The sequence below is a fragment of the Chiloscyllium plagiosum genome, unplaced genomic scaffold (genome assembly GCF_037043375.1).
Source record: "Chiloscyllium plagiosum isolate Xiang-an unplaced genomic scaffold, Cpla_swu_hap1 HiC_scaffold_20, whole genome shotgun sequence".
Classification (NCBI taxonomy): Eukaryota; Metazoa; Chordata; class Chondrichthyes; order Orectolobiformes; family Hemiscylliidae; genus Chiloscyllium; species Chiloscyllium plagiosum.
Window position 1 is genome coordinate 36,917,215 of NW_028270158.1, and position 27,793 is coordinate 36,945,007.

Genomic DNA, 27,793 nt, shown 5'->3' on the forward strand with positions numbered 1-27,793 from the left:
CCTTCGCTGTCTCAGTTGCGCTGATGTATTAATTCTTGCAGGACTGTTCTGAGTGCCCTCATAGCTTTCCCAGCCCAGAGCAGCATCCTGCCCACTTTCGCAGCTTCTAAGGACGCCTAAGTCTTGACTTTAACACTTAGTTGCTTAACTAATTAACTAGGAGGAGAAAGTGAGGACTGCAGATGCTGGAGATCAGAGCTGAAACTGTGTTGCTGGAAAAGCGCAGCAGGTCAGGCAGCATCCAAGGAGCAGAAGAATCGACGTTTCGGGCATAAGCCCTTCTTCAGGAATTAGGATTCAGGATTCCTGAAGAAGGGCTTATGCCCGAAACGTCGATTCTCCTGTTCCTTGGATGCTGCCTGACCTGCTGCGCTTTTCCAGCAACACATTTTCAGCAGTAACTAATTAACTAGACTTAATTAGATCGCCACCTTAATTTCATTCTAACATCAGAGAGTCATTCAAGTCCAACCTTCCCTGAAGCACAGCTAAAACTTAGAACTTATAACATGGAGTCCGTGGCTGTCTGTTTCTATTACCAACTAACTGTTATTCAGATCTTAACTATACTCTTTTCAAACATTCTTCCATGACCCCTGAACTGCCCTGTGTGATCTGTTAAGAACCTTTTGATAAGTCCCACCTCTGTTTACAAGGCAGAGTCAACTGCTAGGTCAAAACTGTAATGCTGGAAAAGCACAGTAGGTCAGGCAGCTTCTGAGGAGCAGGTGTGTTGATGTTTTGGGCATAAGCCCTTCATCCAGAATCAACTGCTGCGTTTACTATTATTTGTCATTTATAAAAACGATTTGGATGAGAATTTAGGATGTATGGTGATTAAATTTGTAGGTGATACCAAAATAGGTGGTAGAGTGGACAGTGGAAAAAGGTTTCCTAAGACTACAAAGGGATCTTGATCAATTGGGCCAATGGGCTGAGGAGTGGCAGATGGGAGTTTAACTTGGATAGATGTGAGGTATTGCATTTTGGTAAGAAGAGTAAGGACAGGATTCACACAGTTAATGATAAGGCTGTGGGGAGTATTGTCAAACAGAGGGATCTAAGGGTGCAGGTACATAGTTCCTTGAAAATTGCCTCACAAATAGTTAGGTTAAGAAGGCATTTAGCATATTTGCCTTCATTGTTCAGATTATTGAATATAGGAGTTGGGGTTGTGCAATAAGGTGGTGAGGCCACTTTTGGAGTACTGTGTACAGTTCTGGTCACCCTGCCACAGGAAGGATATTATTAAATTAGAGAGGGTTCAGAAAAGATTTACCTGGATGTTGCCGGGACTGGAAGGTTTGAGTTAGAAGGCTGGATAGGCTGTGATTTCTTTCACTGGAGCATAGGAGGTTGAGAGATGACCTTAGAGATGTTTATAAAACCATGAGAGGTATAGATAAATTAATTAGCAAAGGGTGGGGGAGTTCAAAACTAAGGAGCATTTTTTAAGAGGCAAAGGATTTGGAACGGAGCTGAGGGGCAATTTTCTTCACACTGTAGTGTTGGCAGATCAATATGGGTAAGGAAAGGGAACAGCCCCCACAAAGGGAGAGTCAGGAGTTTGGAGATAAAGTAAAAATCTGAACCTCAAAGCTGGAAATCTCTGGATTATTATCTGAACAATGGCACAGAAACAGGCAATCAGGAAAATTAATAATTTACTAAAGGATTGGCAAAGGAGAGAATGTTTCCTGCTTATGGCACAGTGGATACTGAGGCAAGAAGGAATTGAACCAAAGGGTTGGGGCATCACCTATACCCAGATAGGATCATGACTGGGGAGGACAACCAAAGTTTGACATTAATAAGAATGGACAAGGGAGAATTCGACAGCGTGCACAGTTCTGACCAATGACATGGGAACAAAGATCAGGTATTGCCAGTGTCATACATAGAGGTATGGAAGTAGAGAAGTAGGAGACCATTAGTTCAATGTTTTTTAAGAGGCCTGAGGAAAGCCAGAGGCCAGGGGGTCGAAAGGAAGGTCCATGCAGCTGCGTTGAAGATTATTTCTGGGTCACTAGTATCAATCTGCATTCTTCAAATGTGGGTTTGGCTGGAGCAGGAATGCTGTACCTCCGGTAAGTGTATTGTAGATAACAAGATTTGCTGATGGCAATAGAGAGGAGTGGCCAGCAGTTAGGAGGGTTTGTGGAAGTTAGAATTCAGAATGTTTAGGGGAAGCAGTCGTTATTCCTGCTTGCTCTGTACATTAGGAACACTGGATAGAACTTCATACCTTGGAGAGTTGCCTGATCCTGTCTCAGTTGTAATATATCTCAGAGCTTGGAAGTTTTCCTGACTTCTTATTGAATTAATTCATGTTGCATATGGTGATGTTAGGCCACAATAGTATGATGGTAATTAGACCCTTGCTTTCTTTTTAACAGAGGCCTGACTTATGTTTAAAATTGTCCAGCTCTTCATTTACCCATGACCCTCTCCTGTCTTTTGGATGGCAGGGTGGCCAAACAAAAGCTGGCGTACCATGTCTCAGTCATCTCTTGTCAAATGAGAACATGCTCCATTTATCTAATCATCTTAATCCAATACCTCTATTCCCTCAGCTGATGCCCTCTTCTCTATCTTGATAACCTTTCTTGTGCTACAGCAACTCAAAATGCACACTGTCGACTAAATAAGGTTTAGAAAATATTACAAATTGTCTTATTATTTTGGTTCAATATTCATCTTTTCATATAGTCCAAATATGATTTTTCTAACTCACTTCCACTAACATGAATCTCCTTCTCTGAATTCAAAAGCCATATGTTATTGTGTTAGTTCTGTGCAAAGGCTCCATCATTTTTCCTTTGATTCCATAAATTTAACCTTGATGAATGACACACTTCTGATACCTTTTTAAAATACAGAGGCCAATACATACCTTTGACCCGATCTTAGGCACTCCTCCTGTGCGCAATGTTTTTGAGAAGATGTGTACTGGGCAGCCCAAACTTTGCCCACATAGTATTTAAGGAACGACACATACACCTTCCCAGACCCCTTAAGTTATTTTTTTTCCAATTGTTTTTACAAAACTATCAGTAGCAGTGATTAATTAATGTGGCCCTCTTGTGGCATTGTGGTAGTGTCTGTATCCCTGGATGGGAGGCTTGGGTTCAAGTACCCATCTGCTCCAGAGGTGCGTAAGAACATCTCTGAAAATGTTGATTATAGAAATAGGCTAAATGAAAACAAAACTAATGCCGACTCAGAGGACTCTTATTTTGCAGTGGTAGCATCCCCATCTTTGGACCAGGATACCTGGGTTCAAGTCTCACTTGCTCTAGTAGAGTGCAGTAATAATTTGGAGAAGGTTGATTAGAAAATATCTAGACATGATAAAAAGCTGCTTGCAAACTTTGAGTGGGCTCTTGTGGTGCAGAGGTAGTATCCCTACCTATGAGCCTGGATACCTGGGTAGCAGTCCCAAAGATGGAGTCGAAGAGTGTGGTGCTGGAAAAGTACAGCAGGTCAGGCAGCATCCGGGGAGTAGGAGAATTGATGTTTCAGGCATTAGGAATGAAGATGATTTTGGGCATATACCCAAAATGTCGGCTTGCCTGCTCCTCGGATGCTGCCTGACCTGCTGTACTTTTCCAGCACCACACTCTTCAACTCTGATCTCTAGCATTTGCAGTCTTCACTTTCTCTTAGTCCCAAGGATGGGTCTACTGAACTGTCTGTCTCAGGCTAGGACTGTGTATACCATGAGAAGTGACACTATTTTGATGGTCAACAATAAACTATGCTCCTATTCAGTTTGGTTTCCTGAGTTATTACACTTGGTAAAACTTTTTACGTGTCTACGCACATAAAATAATTTATGTCTCCTCTTTGCTTTAAGAAAAGCTGTTTTACAGTATTCTATCTTGTATGATTGTCATTCTTATATCCAATCACACATTCAGTGGCTCCACAACATCCCTTTTCTTTTTAATATAACTTCAAAAATTATTTTATTATCATCCTTCAACTTCTCTTGCCACATTCAATTTGCTGTTATAATTCCATAATAGCTCAAAGGTAAAGCATTTAACATTTGTGAGATGTGATAAATGTCGAATAGGCGAGGGTTACCATCTTGTGGAATCTATGATAGATGGAGCTAATTTTAAGTAATAATCTCAGATGTTAGCAGTTAAATATTGAAAAGTTTTATAATTTCAAACACAAAAGTTCTGTTCATAACACTACCAAAAATAGATTCCCATAGAAACTTGCCTGTCCACATACGAGACTTTGTCCGCAGTTATCCAGGAATTAAAATTATTAAATATAGATTTTTTAAAAATTCATTTGTGGAACGTGGACTTGGCTGGCTGATCAGCATGTTATTTCCAGTCCCTAGTTGACCTTGTGAAGATAGTGAAAAAGGCCGCGAATGTGGCCTCCTCTATATAAGGGAGACAGGCCACCTACTTGCGGAACATTTCAGAGAACACCTCTGGGACACCCAGGCCAACCAACCCAACCACCCCGTGGCTTAACACTTCAACTCCCCCTCCCACTCCACTAAGAACATACAGGTCCTTGGACTCCTCCATCACCAGACCATAGCAACACGATGGTTGGAGGAAGAACGCCTCATCTTCTGCCTAGGAACCCTCCAACCACAAGGGATATACTCCGATTTCTCCAGTTTCCTCATTTCCCCTCCCCCCACCTTGTCTCAGTCAAATCCCTCGAACTCAGCACTGCCTTCCTAACCTGCAATCTTCTTCCTGACCTCTCTGCCCCCACTCCGGCCTATCACCCTCACCTTGACCTCCTTCCCCCTATCGCATTTCCAACGCTCCACCCCCAAGTCTCTCCTCCCTACTATTTAGCTTAGCCTGCTGGACACACTTTCCTCATTCCTGAAGAAGGGCTCATGCCCGAAACGTCGATTCTCCTGCTCCTTGGATGCTGCCTGACCTGCTGCGCTTTTCCAGCAACACATTTTCAGCTTGTGAAGATAGTGGTGAACTACTGCCTTGAACCTTTGCAGTCAACCTGCTGTGGGGTGACACTCAATGTCCCTTGGAAGGGAATTCCAGGATTTTGACCTAGTGATGCTGATATACATCCAAATCAGAATGACAAGTGGCTTGGAGGGAAACTTGGAGGTGGTGGTGCCCCCATGTTTATGCTGCCCTCGGCCTTTTAGATGGAAGTGATTTGGGTTTGGAAGGTGCCGTCTAAGATCTTTGATGATTTTATGCTGTACAACTACAAGACTGCCAGTAAAAATCCATCTGATTCATGAAAACCTTATAGACAAGGAAATCTGTCATATTCACACAGTCTGGTGTATAGGTGACTCCAGACTCTCAGCAATGTGATTAACTCTCTCCACCATCTACAAGCCACAAGTCAGGAATGTGATGAAATACTCTTCACTTATTTCAAAGAGTGTAGCTCCACCAACACTCAACAGGCTCTACAGCTTCTGGGACAAAGTATCCACTGGATCAGCAGCCCATCCACTAGCCAACAATGTATCATTCACTCTTTCTGCCACCACATCTATGAGATACTTTGCAGCAACATGCCAAACCTCCTTTAACAACTCATCCTAAACCACCAACTTTAGCAAATAGAAAGCCAAGAGTAGCAAGCAGATGGGAACACACCTACCATCAACATTTTTTCCAAGACAGACTACTTAGATTTGAAACTGGAGTGATTGTAATGAAGTCAGCCAGGTAGACCTCTTAGAATATGAGTTCCCTATTTGGGGCTGTTCCCTGATCTGGTTTAATCAGGGAGCCCTGGCTGACAGATAAAAACAGGAGAGTCAGACATCCTGACACTCTGAGAGCTGGCTCTGAGGGAGCTGGATCAGTGCAATGATTCTCCATGTGTAAATAAAGGGTGATTTGGTGATGGGAAACTGGCCTCTCTGGAGCTACTTCAGTCGCAACAAGAACGAAGCAGGTTCCTGAAGCAGTTCCCTCACAACAGTCGTCTTTGAGTTGGGGTGAGCATTTCTGGCATTATGCTATTATTTAAGAAGCCTGACTTATTATCCCTGCTGTTGAAGACAGGGCCCAGTTTGTGGAAAGAATCCAGTATATTTTCCAGGCAGATGAAAAGAAACAAGTCATCCTCCTGATAGCTTGTGGATCTGCAGCTTTTTTGATTACTAGGAGCCTAACTTTTCCTGAGGCACCAGCTACTAAAATCTCTCAAGGGCTGAAGGATGTAGTTAAGGAATTTTATTAATCCAGGCTGCCTCTAATTCTGAGTTGCTATCATTTTTACTCACAACTTGAGAACCAGGGAAATCTGTTATGGCATTTTTGACAAGGTTACGATGACTGGCAGAGTCATGTGACTTTGGTTTAACTCTTAATGGCATACTGAGAGACCATTTGGTATGTGGAATTATTGATGTAATCATGCAAAAGTGCCTGCTAGCTGAAGGCCAATTGGACCAACAGGCACTACAACTAACTTCATCGTTGGAAAATGTGGCAAGTGGAACATATGAATTACAGGGTGTTCCAATGGGAATGGACACCCCCAGCAATCCGACTGAGCTTGGGAGATATCACTTGAGTGAAGACAATTTCATAGGCTCACTCAGGGCATATCCTGAACAGATTGACTCCAGGTCAACCCATAGCAAAACCCCAAAACAAAGTCAAGCCATCGCCAAATGGTTAAAATTGATTTCAGGATCTGGTCTGGTAAACCATTATTGCTCCTGATGGTATATACTCGAGACACCAAATGAGTCACACAAAAACTAAATTGAGGAAGGGAACTCATTGGTTGATATCCAGGAGTGTGCACACCCTGGCAAGTCCACCTACATCTGGCTTGGAACAGTTGAATTATTTAGCAACATCTAAGTCAGAACCAATCAAAATAAACTTTTGGTTAAATAGTCACCCTGTTCTAAACAAGATCAATATTGCAAATTCAGTCTTTAATGAAATTCAGTCTGTACTCCAACCCATAACTTTGTGCAAGAACCTGGCTAGACTGAGAACCTATACCGGGAAACCTTTACGGTTTGAGGAAATAACTTGTGTGAGAAGCAGTTGATTAATTTTCTACTGATTGTAGTAAAAGGCTGGGGCAAAATTGATTGAGAAAGATTCATTGAGATTGGCTCAACATTTTGGACTATAAAATGGCTGCCTGAGTGAAATCCTAATTAAATACCTGGAAGGTTTTCAGGAAGATGTAGGAACTATCAAATGAGACATGACCACCTTGCATGCTGACCAGCAAGCAATTCCACAATTCTGCAAGGCCAGCCCAGTGGATTTGACTTATGGGCAAAAGTAGAGGCAGGAATCTAAACTGAAAAGCACAAGAGTCATCAAACCAGTCCAGTTTGCAGAATAGACAGCACTTGTTGTACCGATTATGAAGCCCAATGGGTCAGTTTGCGTTTGTAGGGATTTTAAACAAATGGTAAACTGCTTATAGAAGCTGGATAAATTCCCAATCTCTCACATCGAGGACTTATAAGGAAAGCCGGCAGGGGTTTGTCCTTCATGAGACATGAGCGATGTGTACTTGCAATTGTGGTTACATGAGGATTCCCAGAAGTATGCTACAATTAATACCATAAGAGTTCGTACAGACGTACAAGACAGCCATTTAGGGTAGCGTCAGCGTGTGTAGTTTTTCAGCAGATGATGTGGAACATTTTTCAAGGTCTACCCCAGGTCACCATTTATCTAGCTGACATGTAATATCAAGGAAGACCAATAAGGAGCACTTAGAGAACTTAGACATAGTCCTTAGATGTTTCTCCCAGGCGGGCTTCAGAAGAGAAAAATGTGTGTTCCAGGCACTCCAGGTGATCCACTTGTGCTACAGAGGTGACAGGACCGGGTTACACCTATTGGAAGATAAAGTGAGGGTGATCAAAGTTGTCCCGGCTTCCACGTCTGTGGGAACGTAGCTGAGGCATAGAGCTTAGGCAAAGAAGGATGGCCTCAAGGCACCAAGGACCTGGGTTCAATTCCTGCCTCCGGTGACTGTCTGTGTGGAGTTTGCACATTCTCCCTGTGTCTGTGTGGGTTTTCTCCCACAATCTAAAGATTGGGTCTTTGAGCTGACTCAATTGTAAGGGCACCTCCACAGTTGTAAGATCATGGAGCCATGTTCAACAGCCTTCTTGTGCTTGATTTGGAGATGCCGGTCTTGGACTGGGGTGTACAAAGTTAAAAATCACACAACACCAGGTTATAGTCCAACATAAATTCATGCAGTTTTTGAGCTCAGAGATCTACATGAATGTATGCAGTCTTTGAGCCAAGTGCAATGTAACTCTGCAAGTACAAATTCACCACACAAAATACATGTGTGCATGTGGGTCTTTGTCTGTCTGTGTATGTGTGTGTGTATGTGTCTGGGATGGGGGTTGAGAGTGTGAGAAAGTGTGTGTGTGTGTGTAGTGAGTGCAGAGTGTCTTAAGTCTGTGAGGGGGTGCATGTGTGAGTGTGGGAGTGTGTGTATCTATAAGGGTGTGTGTGGGTGTCTGTGTGCATGTCTGTGTGTACCTGTGTCCGTGTGTATGTGAGAGTGTGTGTGTGTAGGAATATCTGTGTGTGTGTAGTGCAATGGTGATCACCTGTAATGTGACATGACACCCAAGGTCCCGGTTGAGGCCCTCCCTATGGGTACCGAACTTAGCTATCAGCCTCTGCTCGGCTACTTTCCTCTGCTGCCTGTCCCGAAGTCTACCTTGGAGGATGGTTACCCGAAGGTCTGAGGCTGAATGTCCTGGACCACTGAAGTGTTCCCCAACTGGGAGGGAACCCTCCCGTCTGTTGATTGTTGTGCGGTGCCCATTCATCCGTTGTCATAGCCTTTGTCAAACCCCAGACAGACACACACACACACAGACAAAGACTCACATGCACACATATATTTTGTGTGGTGAATTTGTACTTGCAGAGTTACATTGCACTTGGCTCAAAAACTGCATGCATTCATGTAGAACTCTGAGCTCAAAAACTGCATGAATTTATGTAAAACTCTGTTATCTCACTTTTTTAGATTAGAATCAATCTAAACATCAGGTCATAGACAGAGAACACAGGGGGCTAACACCTTCAACATATTGTCTAGCTATCACCATTGTTAACAGCTAACCCGAGAATGCAGCTTTAAAAAAAGTGTTTTGTGATTTACACATGATAGAAGTGAAACTATCACTGTATTCTAACAGATGAAAGGCTTAACAGACAATCAATTTTTCAATGTATAATTTCAGTTACATCACACTGCAAATTTTTGCTATAAATTCTGTGTTACGATCGAGCCCTCCACTATTACCTGATGAAGGAGCGTCGCTCCGAAAGCTAGTGTGCTTCCAATTAAACCTATTGGACTATAACCTGGTGTTGTGTCATTTTTAACTTCTTGTGCTTGTCATTGTAGCAAGGATCCATTGTGTACCATATTTCTGACAGGTGACTGACTTGTATTATTCTCTGCCTATGATCACAAATATTTTGGACATCAACATGACAGGGAGTACACAAGGGTAATCTATTACTTCATTTGTGAAAATCCAGTGATCTTGCAAGATCCTGCAGTACGTCTTTTTGACATGCCAATCTCCATGAAGAAGGTGACGAATTCTTGATGCCTGACAGATCATTGCCCGCCAATTTGATCGTCTATATTGTTATTTTGCACTCAAAAAAGCAAAAAAGAATAAAGCCAATTTACACACCCAAATTTGAAATTTAAAGAATCAAAAGTGCTAAATTTGAAGTAAAAGATGTATTTTTATCCACCAAATGAGAGTCATGACTTGCACTTGTAATAGTAAAGGGGTAAACAGAACTCAGATATTTCCAACATATTATATAGCTGTAATACATTGATTTAAATCCTTTACATTGATTTGATCACACATGATAACGTTGTCTGCTTTTTTGAAAGGCTTTGTATTTTGCATTTGACCTTTTCAAAAAAAATGAGTGATCTTGTTATAATGTGGCTGACAGTACAGATAGTACTCTCATACATAAGATGCTATAAGAATGTCTCTCATTTACATTGAAAATGGTTTCCATAGGAAAGGAACATCTGAAGTTGAAGTTGCATTGCGTGGCTAGGGTAGGGAAAGCCTTGAGTTCTAAAGTCAAAGTGGTGCTAACATTATGTACCAAAGGGGAATAAGTACCACAAAAATAAATATCAGTAACATCAATAACACAGATTTAAATAACATGTTCACTGAAGAAAACAATTGAGATCTTAGAAGGAATGATGGAGGGACTCAAATGAATTCATTGTTTGAGATGCTTTAGATATTGACTTGGAAAGACTGAAATCAAACAAGATCAGGAAACAAAACTGGATGGTCATGATTTTAGCACCTCCACAGTTGTAAGGTCATGGAGCCATGTTCAACAGCCTTCTTGTGCTTGTCATTGTAGCAAGGTTCCATTGTGTACCATATTTCTGACAGGTGACTGACTTGTATTATTCTCTGCCTACGATCACAAATATTTTGGATATCAACATGACAGGTAGTACACAAGGCTGTGTAAGAGATTAGGGAAATAAGTAGTTATTGGGCTTCATAAACAAGGTGAGCTAAAAGAGGATTTGATAGGAAAATAAAGATAAGTCAGAGACAGTCAATAGCACAGAACAAAGAGAGAAAACAACGTTGAGGAAGATTTAGCCCAGTGGGTAAAGAGGGAGGAGGTCAGATGAGATTGTAACAAAGGAGGCTAATTGGAAAAGCATGTTGCAATTGGTTTTGAGATTTTGTACAATTTTTAGTTGACATCTGATCCTGATGATATATATTTTAGCTTTAAGATTTATCTTTTCCGCACTATATAAAAGCAGAAGCACGAAAGTTATGCTAAAATAGAAACAGAAAATGCGAGGAATACTCAATAGGTTTGGGAGCATCCATGGAGAGAAAATCCAAGTTAATATCTCAAATCAAACACTTTTAATCAGAATTGATGCTGAACCTTTACAAATCACTGGTTAGGCCCTAACTCAAGCATTGTGTGCAATTCCAGGCAGCATCCTTTGGGAAAGATAGCAAGGCTTTAGAGAAAGAGGCAGAGACAATTGACTAAAATTGTACAAAGACGCTACATGGAGAGCTGAGGCCAGTTTGGGTTTTCACATTGGAGCTGAGAAGGTTAAAGGAAGATTTAATAGTGAATCATGAACAGTTTGTGTGTGTATGTCAGTCCTTTTGAATAAGGATTGCTTGCTTATGGCATGCACCTGCACATGAAGTCTTTCAATACGTACAGTTGGTTGCTCTGCAGTTAGTACATTGTTCTGATTGACAGGAAACACCCTCACTCTTACCACCTGCCATTGGCAGATCAGAAGGATTTACAGTTTGACATTCATTCAGTTTAGCTTGTTATGACACACCATTCAGACCTGAGATGGAGTGTTACCATTGCACCACAAGGAAATGTTGGTAAAACTTGCGAGGGAGAGATTACATGCCAGAGATCACAGATTTGAGGCAATTAGAAACCGCACCAGAAGGAAGATCAGGAGGACTGGTTTCATTGTTCTATGAGGTGCTCCAATTCAGATTATACTGCCTGAAAGGTTAATAGAAGCAGATGCATTCACAACTTCCATAAGAAAATTTAATTATTACTTCAAAGAGAAAAAAAATCACAGAAATTTGGGAAAGACAAAAGAACTGGGCTATTTGGTTAACTTTTCAAAGAACTAGTCAAACCAAAGCTTAGCTTTGTTTCCGTGCTGTGTCATCTTATGATTCTAATTTGCATTAATAAAGTAGCTTTTATGATTTCAGGTCATTGCAAAGCACTTTATAGCTTCTGAAATGTTGTCACTGTAATAAAGTAAGAAAATACAGCAACCGTATTGCTCACAGCAAGGTCCCGTACATAACAATGACATACATGACCAGATAATCTATTTTAATGATGCTATGTGAAGGACACTGAGAGAACTCACTTGCTCTTCATTGAACAGTGCCATGTGTCCCTTTGGATTCATCTGAGAAAGCTGTTGAAATCTCAGTTCAATGTCTCCTTTGACATACATTACCTTCAGTAGTGCAGCAGTCCCTCTCCAGTGCCCTAAAATGAGAGCTTGGATTACATGCAATAGTTTGTAGAGTTGGGCTTGAATCCATGATCTTCTAATTCAGAAGTGCTATTACTGAGCTTTGGCTAATAATGAAAAGACGATGGGTATTGGTAAAACTTTCTGGACAGTTATGAGCTATGTTAGGACAATTCAGATTTCATTACGTGACTTTTTAAATACTCTACTAATTACTCCTTGTAATTGGGTGTTTTGGGAACTTGTTCTACCAGTTGGATCAAGGTGTATCATTAAAAAGAAAACAAATGCTGAAAACATTCAGGTCATTCCCATGCCTAGAATTCTGGTGGTTATGTCATGCCTGCAACTGGGCAGCCGGTGGCACAGTGGTTAGCGCTGCTGCCTCACAGTGCCAGAGACCCGGGTTCAATTCCCGCCTCAGGCGACTCTCTGTGTGGAGTTTGCACATTCTCCCCGTGTCTGTGTGGGTTTCCTCCGGGTGCTCCGGTTTCCTCCAACAGTCACAAAGATGTGCAGGTCAGGTGAAGTGGCCATACTAAATTGTCCGTAGTGTTAGGTAAGGGGTAAATGTAGGGGTATGGGTGGTTTGCGCTTCGGCGGGCCGGTGTTGGGCCGAAGGGCCTGTTTCCACACAGTAATGTAAAGTAATGTAATGTAAAAACTGCTACTGTCCGAAAACACTGGGCCTTAAAATCTGGGTGTGACAGGATAATGGTAAAATACTGAATTGCCAAGTCAACCAGTTATGAGCACTAGTTTGGACTGGGTTTCTCCCCAATCCTGATCAATGACTACTTAACCAGTGCACAGCCAATGAAGAATCATAAACATGTAGAAAATACAGCAGCCATTTTCATGCAGCACGTTCCTGGAGACATAACAAGATAAATAATCAGAGAATATCTTTTAAGTGACACAAGTTGAAAGATAAGTACAGGTCAGAACATCAGGTTTATAATGTCATTTTATTTATGTCATGAGCTATTTCACACAAATTCTCTGATCACAAGTCATAAACCATGATTCATGTTCGCATGTTGAGTGTTTGTTTCCTAAATTTGCATATTTGCAGGGTATGCGCCAAACCACTTTTCTTTGAGTTTCTGTATGGAAATGAAGAATACAAGAAAGAATTAAAACCCATTTATACTTCAATGTTGAAATGCAGACTCAACTGCAATGGACAGATTTTAATAAAGTAAATACCAATGACCACTGGAGACAACAATACTCCTGTTAACTATGTAAACAACAAGTTATGTTCACAGAAAATGTCTACTCCATGTTGTAAAATAGCTTTTGTTTCACTTTTGCTGAAAAACAGGCATATTTGAAGCTTGCTATCTTGCATTCAGATATTTTACAATTATAGTAGTCATGTTGCCACACAGAATGTAATCTTGAAATTGGTAATGCCTCTACCAATCAGAATCCAGTTGTGAATGAAAAGGCACTCTCCTTTCAGACAGTATGAATGTTTGTTTTCCTCTTGAATTGTATTCTTGCAAAGTGAAAGAAAACGTTTTGATAGAATATGTCTTTCCAGCAATACTGAGAATTCCAAATTACCAATGACTGCTGTTGCCTTTATTAATCTATATAGTGTTTACTCAACACTTTCACTCCATTTCAGAATATTCCTTTGTAATTCCTTGTTATATTTGAAGACTTAGATAGCCGGAATCAATACAATACTTTTTAGCCTTGGAATACTTGCCCTCATGAAAGCTGAATATTTACTTTATATTCCAATGCAAACAATAAGTAGAAATTGTACATAATTATCTCAAAAGCAACTTATTTTTTTCTGTATAATTGGAAGGTATATATTACTTGCACTGAAAGGAGGCTGTATGAATAATTTGTGCTAATTAGACATTGTTTACGCAGTCAATTTGGGTGAATTCCAAAATAGCATTCATCTTAAATTTAAATGCCAATTATGTAGCTAAAACACGATCAATACTGCATATTTTATTTCAAGAAGTTTTAACTATAAATAACACATTCATTATTTCCAACCCCATGGATTCATTCCTATCTATGTTCATCAATGGAATTCCATTTTAATTGTAATCCATCACAGCAGGACTAACATAAACTCTCTCATCACTTCAGTAGTCAGACTTTGATGGTGCATTCTTACAAGGATCTGAGCAATGCGGACTATAGCAGAATTTGTGGCAGAATCAGACAAGACGTCCCGATCATCACGGGGTGGCATGGTGGCTCAATGGTTAGTACTGCTGCCTCAGAGCACTAGAGAGCTGGGTTCAAACCCACACTCAGACAACTGTCTGGGTGGAGTCTGCATGTTCGCCCTGTGTCTGTGTGGATTTCTTCCCATAGTCCAATGACCTGCAGGTCAGGTGAATTAGCCACGCTAAATTGCCCATAGTGCATTAGTCAGAGAGAAATGGGTCTGGGAGGGTCGGTGTGGACTTGTTGGGCCAAAGGGCCTGTTTCCACACTGTAGGGGATCTGATATTTTTAATCAACTTGTTCAGACTTATTATGACATACCTCTGGAACAGGTGGGACTTGAACCCAGGCCTCCTGGCTCAGGGGTAGAGACGCAAACCTTGTGACACAAGAGCCCAAAATCATATGGAAGTTGTCAGGGATTGATTATGTCGAGATATTTTCTAACTAATCTGTTCAAAGATATTATTGCACATCACCGGAGCAAATGGTCCAAAGGTAGGAACACTACCACTGCAACACAAGAGCTCCATTTGCTTCATTTTATGGCAAGGTGAAATGTTTGTAACACGCCTTATTAACACCACAACTCACCTCACTAATATCCATCTTACCATTTTATCAAACTCACAAACAAGCTTGACATTGGGGAAACTTGACAAGGAAGCCAGAGCAGGTGCCTGGCGGATTCCCCTTGCCACTTGCTCTGAACCTGTGACCTCTGCCTGTGACCAAGCTACATCCGAGGCACAATCAATTGGCACCAGGCACAAGCTTCTCTCCTCCACAGACATTAGCTGCTGCCATCTGCCAAAACATTACCACCAACTTGACACTTCTCCGAAGCAGTGGCAATGCACTCTGGGAGCACAGACACGCATTGCAGGGCACACCAGCAATTAGCTTTATAAGGTTGTCGCGAGGACACTTTATGCTCAGGGAAAGGCACCCAGCTCAGAGACTGGATGAGACTGCATCTCCCAGATGCTCACTTGCTCTGCTAATGTTGCTGAGAGCACTTACCTGTATATTCACAAAATCTCTGCCCTGCCTTATCTTGCTGATCCAATTAGCCGACTGACAACAGCAGGCAGCTTGCCTTGCTGGCTAACAGTCCTCATATTGTAGAAAAGCAATGCACTCCATCAACCTTACACTCGATCCATGTGCCAGTAACTGATGTGGCAAGCACACTGCATGTGCAGCAAGCGGGCAGCCAGATCTCAAAGTCTGAGGGAAACAGTCCTCACTTAAGTCCTCACTGTCAGTCAGGGCATCCAGGCACAGTCAGTCACAGGCAGCCTCCCATCCCAATCCAGGGGATTGGCCAGTCAGGCATTTTATCAGTCAGGGGATCTGTGCCTATACAGTGAAGGGAGTGGGTCACATTCAGTTCATGGGCTCCTCTCTGACTTGAATATCAAGAATTGTCAATGCCCAGTTTCCCCCCAGCAGGTGATAGATAGAAAGCTGTATATGTTTGAGGCAAGATTCAATGCTAATGATGCTGTTAACAGCCAGTGAACCCTGTTAATAAGCATCTTGCTGCTGCCCAATGAGAATCTTGTCTCAGAAGGCTGTTTGAAAATGCAACAGATTTTTCCCAACATGGAGAAGTGCTTTGTCTGACTTCTAACACATTTCTTTCAAACTTCTTGCCATAGGGCACATTGTTCAGGCTCTTGTAAGATTCTGCTCTGTAATTTTCCTAATCTGTTCACCCTTTGATTACATTCTGAATGAAACCTGCAATATCTTATGAATAGAGACTTTATAGAGAAATATTAACCATTACAAGTGCTGAAAATATTCCTGCACCTTGAATGGATTTGAACAGGAATTCCTGATACATTTTGCTGCTTTTATTTTCCACATTACTGAAAGTTTATTGTATCATAAGAATAAATTGGGGATCTTGTCAACATGCAAGCTACCAACAAGAATGCTGAAGATACAATGTTAATAAACAGTTTTATGGTGGTTTTGTTTAGCGGCTGTTTAGCTTAAAGTCACGGTGGCACAGTGGTTAGCACTGCTGCCTCATAGCACCAGAGACCTGGGTTCAATTCCTGCCTCAGGTGACTGACTGTGTGGAGTTTGCACATTCTCTGCATGGGTTTCCTCTGGGTGCTCTGATTTCCACCCACAGTCCAAAAATGTGCAGGTTAGGCGAATTGGCCATGCTAAATTGCCTGTAGTGTTTGGTGAAAGGGTAAATGTAGGGAATGGTGGGTTGGTGTGGACTTGTTGGGCCAAACGGCCTGTTTCCATGCTGTAAGTAATCTAAAAAAAAGTCACACTACTCACCTCTTTTTAACTTAATACTTCAAAACAAATCAATAGTTTGCATCAGTTTTCACAGTGGAGGAACACAATCCAAAAGATGTCAAACAAGCAAGATGCTAAAGGGAGGGACAGTGTACTGGAACAGATTCCATCAAGAGAGAGAGTATTTATTTACCAAACTAATGGGACTGAAGGTAAACAAGTCACCAAGAACTGATGGCCTGAATCTGTAGGATTTAAAGGAAGAGGCTGCAGAGATAGTGGAGGCATTGGTTGAAATATTCAGAAACACCCTGGATTTCAGGATGGTTCCATTGGATTGGAAAACCACTAATGTGATGCAGTCCATATTAAGGAAGAAATAGCAGACTATTTAGAAAAGTTTAATGCAATCAAACAGAGGGAACATGATTATGTGAAAAGAAACTCACATTTGACAAAAATGCAATAGTACTTTGAGGATATAACAAATAAGGTTGATATTGAACAAGATAAAAAATTACAGTATTGTGGGTAATGTATTGCATGAATTGAGGATTGGTGAACACAAAGAAGGCATAGTGTTGAGATAAACAGGGTTTTTCAGACTGGAAAGTGGAGTAACTGTATAGAGGCCAGTATCCAGGCACCAAGTCACCACTTGTGCACAGTACATTGGCTGCAGCCAGCCGGCTTGGGTTCATCCCTGAACTCAGGAGATACTGAATCCACTGTTTTTTTTCTCTTTCTTTACCTCCACACTACCGCCTAACTGCGGTAGTGCTTATTTTTTCCCCAGCACCCATGTTGTGTGTGTGTAGGTGTGAGACACAGTGAGAGACACAAGGTGCACAAATCTTTATTCAATTTCCACCACCAGGAAGATAGGAAAACACCTGAGTGGCCAGTGACAAGCAGTGCCCTTCACAAAAGGCAATGCTGTGAGATCAAACAGTGAAGGGGAGGGCAGGGATGAAATCGAAATAGAGTTGGAGGGGGAAATAATGTACTCAACTCCCTGCGGCGCCCAATCCGCAGTTTATATTGGTCAGCCAGGGCTTCCTGATTGGCCTAGGTTTACCCTGAAAATGTGTTGCTGGAAAAGCGCAGCAGTACAGGCAGCATCCAAGGAACAGGAGAATCGACGTTTCGGGCATAAGCCCTTCTTCAGGAATGAGGAAAGTGTGCCAAGCAGGCTAAGATAAAAGGTAGGGAGGAGGGACTGGGGGGAGGGGTGTTGGAATTGCGATAGGTGGAGGGAGGTCAAGGTGAGGGTGATAGGCTGGGGGAGGAGAGGTCAGGAAGAAGATTGCAGGTTAGGAAGGCGGTGCTGAGTTCGAGGGATTTGACTGAGACAAGGTGGGGGGAGGGGAAATGAGGAAACTGGAGAAATCTGAGTTCATCCCTTGTGGTTGGAGGGTTCCTAGGCAGAAGATGAGGTGCTCTTCCTCCAACCGTTGTGTTGCCATGGTCTGGCGATGGAGGAGTCCAAGGATCTGCATGTCCTTGGTGGAGTGGGAGGGGGAGTTAAAGTGTTGGGCTACAGGGTGGTTGGGTTGGTTGGTCCGGGTGTCCCAGAGCTGTTCTCTGAAACGTTCCGCAAGTAGACGGCCTGTCTCCCCAATACAGAGGAGGCCACATCGGGTGCAGCGGATGCAATAGATGATGTGTGTGGAGGTGCAGGTGAATTTGTGGCGGATATGGAAGGATCCCTTGGGGCCTTGGAGGGAGGTAAGGGGGGAGGTGTGGGCGCAAGTTTTGCATTTCTTGCGGTTGCAGGGGAAGGTGCCGGGAGTGGAGGTTGGGTTGGTGGGGGGTGTGGACCTGACGAGGGAGTCACGGAGTGAGTGGTCTTTTCGGAACATTGATAGGGGAGTGGAGGGAAATATATCCCTGGCAGGTAAGAGGCCAGCACGGGGTGTCCAGGTGGATGGGGTGTGTTGGAGGCCACCAGGACAGAACCCCACTGGTCCTCACCTACCACCCCACCAACCTCCATATACAGCGTATCATCCGCTGTCATTTCCACCACCTCCAAACAGACCCCACTACCCGGGATATATTTCCCTCCCCTCCCCTATCAATGTTGGGGAGACAGGCCGCCTACTTGCGGAACATTTCAGAGAACACCTCTGGGACACCCGGACCAACCAACACAACCACCCTGTGGCTCAACACTTCAACTCCCCCTCCCACTCCACCAAGGAAATGCAGGTCCTTGAACTCCTCCATCGCCAGACCATAGCAATACGATGGTTGGAGGAAGAACGCCTCATCTTCCGCCTAGGAACCCTCCAACCACAAGGGATGAACTCAGATTTCTCCAGTTTCCTCATTTCCCCTCCCCCCACCTTGTCTCAGTCAAATCCCTCGAACTCAGTACCGCTTCCCTAACCTGCAATCTTCTTCCTGACCTCTCCGCCCCCACCCCCACTCCGGCCTATCACCCTCACCTTGACCTCCTTCTACCTATTGCATTTCCAACGCCCCTCCCCCAAGTCCCTCCTCCCTACCTTTTATCTTAGCCTGCTTGGCACACTTTCCTCATTCCTGAAGAAGGACTCATGCCCGAAACGTCGATTCTCCTGCTCCTTGGATGCTGCCTGACCTGCCTGGCCTGCCAGGTCATGATTTAAAAGAAAATTTCAGATTCTTTGTATGGGGAACAAAATTTAGTTAAAATGAATTCATACTTCCATTGACTTTAATTTCCTGTCTAACAGATGAAACATTTTACCATCTTTTATAAACAAATCTTAAGAAAATGTAATAGTTGCACTGATACTTAAGTTCCTTTCAAGTCTTCAAATCAGCAGTATTACCTATAAGCCTACAAATGTCATGTCACAGCTAATTCTACTTTATCCCTGGAAACAAATCCCCAAGTTACAATAGATTATGGTGTAAAATTATGGTGTTCTCTTCACAGTTCTTTGAAGAAAACTAATTCAAACTGACAAATGTACAAATCACCAACTTTATTCTTCCATAGTAGAATAGTTGTACAGGAGTGGCATGGTGGCTCAGTGGTTACCACTGCTACCTTACAGTGCGAGGGACCTGGGTTTGATTCCAGCCTTGGGTGACTGTCTATGTGGAGTTGCACATTCTCCCTGTGTGTGCGTGGGTTTCTCTGGGTGCTCCTACAGTCCAAAGGTGTGCACGTGAGGTGAATTGGCCATGCTAAATTGCCCATAGTGTCAGGGATGTGTAGGCTAGGTGCATTAGTCAGGGGTAACTATAGAGGAATAGGTCTGGATGGGTGACTGTTCAGAGGGTTGGTGTGGACCTGTTTCCATACTGTTGGAATTCTAAGATGGTAAATTTTAAGATTAGTTGCAAGCAATTTTCCAATCATTTTGGAAAACTTATTTTAGTGTTACAGCATGCTTAAATTTTTTTGGTAAATTACCATTATTATTTATTTAAATATTTTACAGGGAATTGTTCCCGTTAGTTAGTTTTTGTTGCAATGTGTTTGCTATGGGAAGGATAATTGTTTGTTAAAGCCTAATAGTTGCCCAAATAGAAATGTTAAAAACTCATAATTTTAGGGTGTTTCTTGTTAGTCCAGCATTTATTGAACATCCTTTGGGGTGAGTGAGATAGTTTCTGGTACTGCAACAGTATACAGATGTATGCACACCTACAGTGCAGGTAGACAGAGAGTTCCATGATTTTGACCACATGGTTGTACAGGAACAGAGACACATTTCCAAATCAGAATGATGTGTAGTTCGAAGGGATGGTATGCGCACACCTTTTCTCCCTAAATGACAGAGTTGTGGGTTTGTAAAGTGCTGTTGCATACTGTTAAGGTTCACTGGCGTAGCGTGTTGGAAATTATACCCGCTATTCCTGAGTCATCACAAAATTTAAAGATTTTATAAAGATACATAAAATTTCCTAATTTGCCTGTTTTTCAGCCACACATTAATAGAAAGCATGGACCAGGCTCCTGCATCTTCTGAGAATGATGATTTATTACAAGTAAATAGATTCTAGCTATAGGTATATAATTAGGAACATTCAACATATATCTCTAACAGTTAAAATTCTGACTCCCTTATAAAACTCCTTCTATGCACACATACAGACAGACATGCAGACAGACACAAGGAGAAAAGGGAATTATGGGTGCAGGGGAAGACTGGAAAGGCTGTTCAATGCTACATGTCTGTGGGATTGGCCGAAATCCTTTTGGCTTATCCGGATTTATGCTCCTCCAACTTCCTTCTCAAGGTATATTCATTCGCTTGCAGGAGGAACTGGACAACTAGTTCACACATATGATGTCTCTGACTTATTGTGTGAAGATTACAGCTTACAGCAACTGATAAGGAAAATAAATTTGTCTTCTTCAGGCCTCGGGTTTTTTTACTGCAGAGAAAGGACAACTTCTTCCTTTCTAAAGGTCTAATGGCTTCTGACACAAACATTCACACCCACAGCTATGTGGGAGCCAATCACATTGCTGTTGGTAGGCAGAAAACCATTGTCTTTGACAACTAATCACTTGTTGCTGGCCGAATTTCTATTTGCCCAAAATTCCTTGGCTCCAGTCGTCTGCAACTAGGCATCTTCATTCTTCAAACGAAGAATGGGGATGCCTAGTTGGAGACTAAACTGAATTTATTGGAAGTTCAGTTTACATTCTTCAAAAATAAACTAAACTTACAATAAGTTCAAGTAACTTTTAAAAATGCAACAATGTTTTCCAGAAACCTTGGTTGTGAAAATAATCGTTATTCTATTTCAGCTGACAATTAAAAACCCAGAAAATAGCAAGGTATGATCTTGACAATATATACAGGAATGCTTCAGAATCTATGCAGTTGTGAATAGTGCTGAACATCATGCAATTGTCTGTGAATATCCACAGTTCTGACCTTATGCTAGAGTAAAAGTAATTGATGAAACAGCTGAAGACTGGTGGTTTTAGGATATTACACTGAGGAACTTTAAGGCTCTTGTGGCACAATGGTAATGTCCTTTGAACCAATAAACCTGACATCAAGCCCCATCCACTTCAGAGGTGTGTCATACATGTCTCAATAGGTTGATTTAAAAGTACCTATATTGGGGAACTTGTGCAATGATGTTCTGGGACTGAAATAATTGGCCTCCGACAACTGCGATCATTTTCCTTGTGTCAGATATCTCTCCAAATAACAGCGAGTTTTACCTTGGTTCTGACTAACAGCAATTTTTCTATCTTATTGATATCATATATATGCAAATATTGCCTTGATCTCAAAGGCAACATCCTAAATTCCCCTGTTGAGTTCAATTCTTTTGTCCAGGTTTGAACAAAGGCTGTCATGAGGCCAGGGTTAGAGTGAACCTGGCAGAACCCATCTGAATGTTAGTGAGTAGGTCATTGTTGAATAAATGTAACTTTGTTTCTTCTTTTTCTACATGGACATGGAGTTTTTTGAGAGCAGTTGCCCAGAGTTTTATGATGGATTAGGTGAAGATACCGTACTGATATCGACTTTGAACTTCTTGATATCTGGCTTGAAAGCAAATATTGTAAAACTTTTTTTTATTACCTGAAGAAGCTGACTGTTCAGATTTCTGAGAGAGGCAAACAGATTTCCTCTGTTGGCCAGCATTTCAAAAGGCCAGCATTGTCAAGCAAGTACCTTTGTTCAATTATACCGAGAGACAAATCATACTGTTAATGGATGTCCTTTCCATTTATCTACAACTATAAGTAAGTTGAAGCTGCTCTATAAATGAAGAGCTGTATAAGATAGTACTTCGATGTACAATTGGCAAAAAGACCTTCACAAATCTCAGTATATATTACATTTAACTTGCTGGCATAACATTTGTGTAAAATATTAATCTAAGAAATACTGTATGGCCAAATATAGCACCTCAATTTCTGGATTGTTCAAACCACATTACTTAAATAACACTGTGCCAAGCTCTCTTGTTTACTATTTTAAACCTCACATTATCCAATAATTAGAATTCTAATATTTGTTTAGCTGAAAATACCCTGAGGGTTAGGGTTAGGATTTTGAATGTTCCTTCCGCCAGATAGATTTCATAAGGAAGCCTGAATTGCCAGCTGACATATGACGTAGCCACTGAAGTTTGGAGAAAGTCGTTTCTGGTTAATAATAATTAGATTAGATTCCCTACAGTATGGAAACAGGCCCTTCAGCCAAACAAGTCCACACCAACGCTCTGGAGTGTAACCCACCCTCCTACCCTATATTTACCCTGAACTAATGCACCTAACACAATGGGCAATTTAGCATGGCCAATTCACCTAAGTTGCACATCTGGGAGGAAACCACAGCACCCGGAGGAAACCTGCACAGATGCAGGGAAAGCATGAAAACTCCACACAGACAGTCACTCGAGGTGGGAATTAAACCCAGGTCCCTAGCACTGTGGGGCAGCAGTGCTAATCACTGAGCCACTGTGCTGTCCTGGTGGCATACTCTGGTCCAAATTGTTTGTAATTTTTCTAAAACACTTAAGCTTCCTCAATGCGATGTTAAAGCCCTATCTTTTAGTTTTATTTACGTTTCTGATCTCTCAATTTGCTGTCTGTTTTCCTCTGTATCATATCCAACTCTATTTGCTTCAGCTTCTGTTCAAATTTCTTGCTTCACCCAACATTTCCCTTTATCTCTTATCTTTCGCTTTCCTTGCCTTCTTGTCACTGCAATGAAAATAAAAAAAAAGTGTGGGAAGAAATGTCAGTGCCAAAGATCTATAACTATGATCAGAACTCAAAGCCAACCAAATTTTTGTTTGAATTTGTTTAAGGGTGTCACTGTCTAGGCCATCATTTATTGGCCATCCTAATTGTCCAAAAGGCAATTAAAAATTTCAAAGTATCCCCAATTTATGAAAGTCTGACTTATGAATGCTCGTACTACCTCAAACAGGGGTGTGATTTTAAAGACCCCATAAAAATTATTCATTTTATATGAACATTGCTGAAACGTACAAGTGGCTGATTTCCATTGCCCTGTGTTGTTTTCTGACCCGCGTACAAATTGACTTGTGAATGGACTCCAGAACAGAACGTATTTGTTAGCCAGGGACTGCCTACAGATTCATGACAGTGGATGACATGTAGGCTAGATTTGATAAGAATGGCATTTTCCCTCCCTAAATATCATGTGTGAATCAGAAGGATTTACATGACAATCAACAGTGGCTACACAGTCAGTGTTTCAGCTTTTTGTATTGAATTCAAATTTACCAACTGTTACAGTGGGATTCAAACCCTTCTGCCCAACATATTAGCTTGGGATTCTGGATTACTAGTCCATTAACACTACACCATCCCTGCTTTGTACAAAAAGAATGCAACATTCTTTGGTGTAATGTTTTTGCACCAATGACCTAAGCAAATTCATCAGTAGCAAGAACAGTCACATTAAAGTGGAACATGAGCCAATGGTATTAATTTTCATGCTGTCTGCCTTCAGAACACTGGCCCTAAAACTTCCACATAAGTTTATATTCAACTTTCAAAACTGCGTATAATATATATTCCTCCTGACCTGGCAATGGAATTGGTTAACAAACAAAAACAGAAATTGCTAGAGAAATGTAACAGGTCTGCCAGCATCTGTGGAGAGTGAACAGAATTAACCTTTTGAGTCCAATAACCCTTTTTGAGAACTAGAAGCAGCTAGTAAAAGGTAGTATTTATGCTGATGATAAGGAGAGTGGAGGGGTTATGTGGGGGTTGTCAGGGATGGTGTGGAAGGAGTGAGCAGATAAGTCTATTAGACCAAAAGACATTGGTGCAGAACTTAGGCCATTCACCCATCGAGTCTGTTTCACCATTCAATCATGGCTGATAGGTTTTTCAACCCCCATTTTCCTGCTTTCAATCCATAACCTTTGAAGTCCTTGGCAATCAAGAACTTATCTATCACAGTTTTAAATATACTCAATGACCTGGCCTCCACAGCCTCCTTTGGCCGTGAATTCCACAGATTTACCACACTTTGGCTAAAGACATTTCTTCTTTTCTCCATTCTAAAAGGTCTTCCCTTTTCTCTAAGGCTGTGCCCTCGGGTCCTCATCTCTCCTCTCAATGGAAACATCTTCCTGACATCTACTCTGTCCAGGCTGCTCAATATTCTGAAAATGTTGATCAGGTAGGTGGAGACGGGTCCCAGAAAGGGAGAGAAAAATGAATAGGCAGACAAATGGATTGTTGGTAGTTGGCCAGAAGGAAGAGAAGTTAGATGGCTGAAAATCAATCATTAAAAATGGGGGTTGGCCGTGCTGAAAGCAACCTACTTCATGCCAGGACCTAGGTTTGTGGGGGTTGGTTACAGATGAGGAAAGAAGTCTTCATGCTCTGAAATTGTTAAACTCAATGTTCAGTCCTGAAGGCTGTAAAGTACCAAGGCAGAAGATGAGGTGTTGTTCCACCAGCTTGCATTGACCTTCCCTGGAGCACTATGGAGGCTGGTGGAGTGGAAAGTGAGGATAAAGGGAGAATGTGCCTTGGGAAGGAATGAAAGGTGAGGGCAGGAACATTGGAAATGGATCAGGCAGAGCTAAGGGCCCCATCAACCACAGTAAATCGGAAACTTTGGTTGATGAAAAAGGTGGACTTGTCTGAGGCACCCTGCAGAAAGTGGCATCATCAGATCCAATGGAATTGGTTAATGTTGTCTAATTCCAAATAAAAACTTTCATTTCATTTGCTGTGAAAAATCTCAGAAGAGATCTTTAGAGGAACCCATGCCTGGTACACATAGCACTTTACCAATACAAGTAATTTTGCAATGTTAGGCTTAAATAGTTCATCATAGTCAGTGGGCTGCAAACTTCTGATTTCATGAATCTGTGGAGTACATCAATTACATTTAATATACCTTTGAAATATATGCTCTGAAACTTATTATATATTGATTGACTTTTGATTCATGATGAACTCTATCCCTCCACTCTAAATCAATCTTGTACTTCTACCTTTCATGTCTTTTAGCTATTCAACCCAGGAGTTAATGAGAAAAATATATCTATGTTAAGAAACTCATCAAAAAGCAAGCATGGTCTATTGGTTCTGTTGAACCTCAAAGCACAATATATTTCGTCAAACACTTCATCAGTGTTAATAGAGAATTCCTGCATAAGTTGCCTCAAAGATATAAAATTGTCTTTATTTCAAATTATGTTTGTGCTCTGGCACGATAACTGTGTGGGGAAAGGTAGCAGAGAAGGTATGAGTCAAAATATTTCAGTACTCACTGAATTCCAGAGGGTTCCAGTGAATTGGATAACTGTTAAAGTGACACCCATGTTCAAGAAGGGAGGTAGACAGAAAGCAGGAAAGTGCAGGTCTGTTAGCCTCCCGTCCATCATTAGAAAAATGCTAGAGTCCATCATTAAGGAGGAAACAGCAGGACACTTAGAAAAGCTTAAAATAATCAAACAGAGTCGACGTGGTTTTATGAAAGGAAGAAGGAGAGGCCACCTCCAAGTAACAGAATCTCAAAGGCCTGGTAGGTAGTTTAATTTAACATGTTGCTGCCAGGATGGGAGTAATGGGCCCTCCAGTGGCAGTGTCATAGCTACAGGAGAGCATTGCTATTTTGGCTGGCCGGGGTTGGGGGGGGGGGGGTGCGGGAGTGAAAGTGGCTGCCCCGAAAGCCCCACTAAACTCACTGGAAGACCCAAAGATTTACTGAGCAATCTCACCATGTGATGTAGGCCCCTTCCAAATACTCCTGGCAGGAGCTGGATTTTAATCCTGGAAGTGGTTGATGATTGAATAAAAAGTTGGCTTAATTGGTCAATCAACTCTGTTCAATAGGTAAGCCCCTTTCTGGCGTTCCTGCTACTAAGAAGTTATCATGGCAGCAGGAAGGTATAGGGAGCCACTCCTCATGCCTTTCACTGTCATTTACACTTCATAGCTTCCTGCCCATTGCCTAGTCTATCTTTCATCTGTTGGCTAATTTTATGTTGCCCTTTTTGCGCACCTCCAGAATTGTAAGTTCCAATTAATTTACCTACTAAGGAAGAAGAAAATCTCTTTTTATTCCATCCAGTCTCAAATTTCTTAGTCCTGAAAGAAACATTCAAGTAGAACAGCAATAAATAGGAATTCTTCATAACAGAATGTTCTGATATTTACAAGTGCTGACACTTTATTTTCTCTTTCTAATAAATGTTTCACCACAAAAACTGAAAGAGCGATATGATTCAGAAAGTTGTATCTGACAACTGTCACATTTAAGTATGATTTTCCCATGATCTCCAGGACCCCAAGATTGTCACCAAATGAGATATCAAGTCTGCATTCACCAGATGTCAGATTGGCAGAGCTATTTCTTTAAGGTGGCTTCCTGATTGTCTACCTCTGATCTCAATATCCAATTAAATATAGCAGGCAGGCTCCTGGGTTTAGAGGAGAAAGAAGAGATCAGAATTATGCAAAATCATTGCTGCAGTAAACTTGCATCTCTTAAATCACATCTTTTACATTAACTTGCAGCCATTTGGTAAGACAGTGCTACATGACAACAGCAGGGAACATAATGTCTTACAACAGAGATAATAATTGATGTTTGAAGTTGGACTTAAGTCTAATAGAGTCTTATGTTGGAACAGCAATAGGTAGTAACTAATGAGGGTTGGTTATCTTTTTCCCAAATGATCCACACTGGCTGTTAGTTGGATCTTAGGGCTACAATTCCATATGAGCATTGCTGTGAATACATTTGGTTAAATGCTTAATTTGGCATATTCTAAAATAAGCATGCAGTCCTTGCAGACAGAACTGCTGTTGCTGGAGAAATCATTTCCTGTTACTTGATTTTTTTTTCAGTTAAAGCCAAGCTGGACCATACTTATTTTGAAATACTGTGTGCATTCTCCATAACAGCAACATGTATGCCCTAACCCAATTAAGCATCCAGGTGATTGTTGATATAGTTTGTTATCTGTGATGGAGATGATGACCAATCGTCCACCATTAAGGTAATTGTTTTTAGAATGACTTCGCACAGTCAGAGTTTCAATTTTAATAGCTATGGCATGTAGAGGTACAGTGATGCAAATATTCAGCTAATTTTGAGTTTGTGATTTCAAGTCATTGGAATGTGGCCATAGTTTTTTTTTAAAATTCTGTTAAATGTTTCATTCAGTGAATTCAAAACCCATGTCTGACATAACTCAGAGTTTAGCAACAATGGTTACAGCACAGAACAAAGCTATATTTGAATTAACTTTCTGTGGCAAGTTTTGGGTCATACTCAGCTAAACA